Source organism: Capsicum annuum, unplaced genomic scaffold (assembly GCF_002878395.1).
Source record: "Capsicum annuum cultivar UCD-10X-F1 unplaced genomic scaffold, UCD10Xv1.1 ctg2547, whole genome shotgun sequence".
Classification (NCBI taxonomy): domain Eukaryota; kingdom Viridiplantae; phylum Streptophyta; class Magnoliopsida; order Solanales; family Solanaceae; genus Capsicum; species Capsicum annuum.
The window spans coordinates 658,861-662,507 of record NW_025831672.1 but is presented as its reverse complement, the minus strand read 5'-3'; the positions used below and the strand labels follow the sequence as shown (position 1 = coordinate 662,507).

General features: G+C 34.7%; 1 non-coding gene across 1 annotated transcript; it reads right to left on the bottom strand.

The window, feature by feature from the left end:
• Nucleotides 1-3,240: 3,240 nt before the first annotated feature.
• Nucleotides 3,241-3,351, bottom strand: LOC124890807. The gene has a single exon (XR_007049377.1). It is a non-coding gene; the product is annotated as a small nucleolar RNA R71 (small nucleolar RNA).
• Nucleotides 3,352-3,647: the final 296 nt, after the last annotated feature.

Below are 3,647 nucleotides of genomic sequence, written 5' to 3'. Positions count from 1 at the left end.
AAGAGACGAAAACTCAGTTGCTCAAGTTCTTTATTTCTTATGTACAAAAGAGTGAGCGTTCTTGAGTCGAGTCCTGAATTGTAACTTCATTACTTATGCTATAAGAGTAACGTTCTCTTTGTTTTATTTAGTGAGCTTAGTTAGAGTTACCTAAGGCTGATATTGGTTAGAGTTAATCAATATCAATGCGTGTTCTTGGTAGAGTTGTCAAGATAGGCATGTAGTAGACTTATTAGGAGCAAGTGGAATCAAGAGTTAGGTTCATTGGAGTCTGTAATCAAGAGTTTGATTATAGTGGATTGTTGGGTGCTTGTAGGGGAAAATCGTGGTTTTTCCTCCCTTAATCAAGGAGGTTTCCACATTAAAATCTTTTTGTTCTCTAGTTTTCTGCAAAGTTTTCATTTTCCCGTTCTTTACTAGTTGATTGCCTATTGCTGACTCTAAGAGACCTGGTCCCTCATTGTGTGGTGCAACCCCTTCAAGTTTTATCAATTAGTATCAGAGAGAGAACACTCTAATAGGTTAACACCTAGAGTGATTCATCTATTATAGGTGCTCCATCTAATCTGGAAGAAGGGCAATCTACCACTAAACCACCCAGATTTAATAGATAGTTCTATGGGTGGTGGAAAATTAGAATGTATGACTTTACTATTAAAGAAGCTAGTGAAGCTGATGGATATAATTCTAAACGGTCCTTATGTGCCATTTAAATAGGTCAAAGAAGGAGACATAACCAGAATGGTTAATAAAAGCATGAGAGAATATAATGATGAAGATAGAAAGAAATTTGAGAAGAAATAAAAAGCCAAGAAATTGGTAGTTTGTGGAATCGGGATTGATGAATACAATAGGATTTCTGTATGTGAAAATGCTGAAAATTTAGGATTTCTTAAAAACTGCTCATGAGGAAACTACAGTTGTAAAGGATTCCAAAGTTGACATGTTGACTACTCAGTATGAAACCTTTACAATGAAATAAGGAGATACAATACAAGAAATGCATTCAAAATTCATCTCCATTACAAATGAGCTACACTGCTTAGGCAAAGTGATTTCTTTGTATAAACAAGTGAGAAAAATTCTAGATATTCTTCCTAAGTTCTGGGAAAGCAAAGTGGATGCTATAACTGAGGCAAGAGAGTTGGATGAAATCATTGGCAATATGAAGACACATGAACTCAAGAAGTATCAGTAGCAAGAGAAGAAGGAAGTAAGAAGAGAAAGATCTCTGGCATTGAAGGCTTCTAAGTCAAATTCAAGTGAAGAAAACACTGATGCTGCCTATTCGGCAAAATTGTTAGCGCAATGAAGAAAAGTGGTCAGTTTTAAGTAAGAGGAAACAACATTAAGAAGGGAGGCTTTGTTGATGTTTGTCAGAAATGTGGAAGTCCTAAGCATTTCATTATTGATTGTCCAATGCACAAAATGGATTACTAGGAATATCTCAAGTCTGGAGATAACAAAGGAAAGAACAGAGACCAAGTCCCTGTAAATTCAAGAAGAAAGCCTATAGCTAATTTGTAGTTATGTAGGGATTAGCTATCTGGGGGATTCCTCCAATGAATGTGAGGAAGATGAGAAGCATGGAGATGTTTCTATACTGGCAGTGGAGGATGAGAAAGTGACCTTTGATTCCTTATTTTCTCTCGTGGTAAACACTAAAATGAAGAAGAAAATAAGGTAACTCTCTCTGACATTAAGAAAAATCTAGATAATTATTCTGCTAGAAAGATAAAAAAAACTAGCAAATGTATTGATTAATTATGATATAAATGCTCTAGAATAAAAAGTAGACAATCAGGAGCTTGAATTAATTTCTTTAACTCTCCAAATTTCATAAATAGAAAAATAATTTGCTAAGTTGAAAACTGATAATTTGAGTTTATAGAATCAACTAGAAAAAGAAAATGACTCGGATGATAAAGGGAAGAAAAAAGCTTCAAAGATTCAGGTTGAGCTTGAAAATAAATTGAGAGATTCTCAAAAGATCACTATGACTACACTCTAGAAGAATGAAGAATTTGAAAAGGACCTAGTCCGTCTGAGAGAAGAACTTCAAAAATTCCTACAATGGACTATATCCTCACAGATCCTTCCTAACTTAACTGGTCAATGAGTTAATAATGGTAAAGGCCTTGGGTATCAGTACAAAAATCAGTCATCTAAGTCTCAAGGCAAGGTTTCTCAAGATGTCAAAAACAAAGTCTACATACCTTGGTATTCTCATTGTGGAAGAGATGGTCACCTGAAAGAAAAATGTCAAATTTCGATGAGAGCTAGAATGAACAATGTTAAATATATTCAGTAAGGGAATGCATACCCTAAAGGTTCCTGATTTTGGGTGTATTTATATATTTTAGAGTCATTATCTTAGCTTATTTAGCCTTGTTTTAAGAGTAATTTATGTGCTTTATGTGTTAGAAATGGTATAAATAAGCATCTAAGTATTTAAGTATGTGAGTACAATGTTTAAAGGTGTTTTTTTTAACAATTTTGGGTTCAAATCGATCATCTAGCGTCTAGATGAGAAAACTAGTTTTGCTAGCTTGAGCTAGGTGTTGTTCTAGTCTGTCGCTATGGATTCTAATGTGTGTAATGAGTTTATAATGGTCTATATTGTGTAATTCTGTGTGGAACAACTTTTTTATAATTCTCGAAGTGAAATTGGATCAAGTCAAGAGTCAAAACACTAAACAAAAGATCAAAGTAGGCAAGCCTAGTTTAGCTCGAGTTTTTAGTTCATCATTATGCATGTTTTGTTGTGTTGAACTCTAATCTATGGTATTTGATGATGTAGGATTCTTTTGGAGTAGATTATGTTGATATATTGATGAGTAACAAGATAAAATACAAGTGGAAATAATACCAGAAGGCTTAGGATGGACAACAAATTCATAAGGAGAAGTTTAACGTCAAAATGCCAATTCCAGTAAAGTCAGGCAATTAGCAGGCTATGCCCCCTCTATCCAGATTGTAAAAGAAAGGAAGAGACTACTCCAATCTAGATTACTATGGTCCATGCATCCCAAGCAGTTCGGGAGTCCAAGTGAGGCAATGCCCCATCTATTCCCACACGGCCAATTTCCCCCACTCAATAAATACACGACCTTAATCACTTTGTATTCAATTTTTGACATCTTGGAGCAATAAGAGGGGCTTATAAACACTTTATTTAAGGTTTAACATCTTGATAAACTTAGCTGAAGAAATTCCTCATCTAATTTTTTTCATCTGGCAAGACTTCGCAGTGAGATTGTGTGTTTCAAACAGAAGCTAGATGAGAATTTGTATCATGCTTGGGAGTGGTTCAAAGATCTTTTTTGGGACTGTCCACATCATCAATAGTTTAATGAGTTATGCAATACTTTTGTTGAGGCACTTGACCATAACACAAAAATTTTTCTAAATTCATCTACATGTGGTCAAGCTTTGGAGTTGACCTATGATGAGCTTTATACTTTGTTGAACTGGATTGCATAAGGAAATCCCGAGTGAAATTCAGACTCAAGAAATGCCATAAAATAGTTGAAGGTGTATTGGAGGTGGACTAATTTACTGCTATATTCGCCTAGATTTATGCATTACAAAATTAAATAAGCAACATGAAGTTGGGGAATGCACAACTTGTAGACACAGTTAATGTA